Source organism: Penaeus monodon, chromosome 33 (genome assembly GCF_015228065.2).
Source record: "Penaeus monodon isolate SGIC_2016 chromosome 33, NSTDA_Pmon_1, whole genome shotgun sequence".
NCBI lineage: Eukaryota > Metazoa > Arthropoda > Malacostraca > Decapoda > Penaeidae > Penaeus > Penaeus monodon.
Window position 1 is genome coordinate 4657422 of NC_051418.1, and position 209 is coordinate 4657630.

Sequence of the window (209 nt, forward strand, 5' to 3'; positions counted from 1 at the left end):
AAACATACAGGAAAAACTACGTGTGCTCGCGCCTTAGCCACAATGCCCCTTACAGGGGAAAATTAAAATGTGGAAAAAGAATGCTGTGGGGGTTTTCAAAGTGGTTTTGCTGTGGGGGGGGGGGGGCGATGAACGTGTGGTAGGAAAGCGAGGGCGGTAAACAACCCCCACGCGCATGTTCAAAATATTTCAAATTTTATGCTACTTTT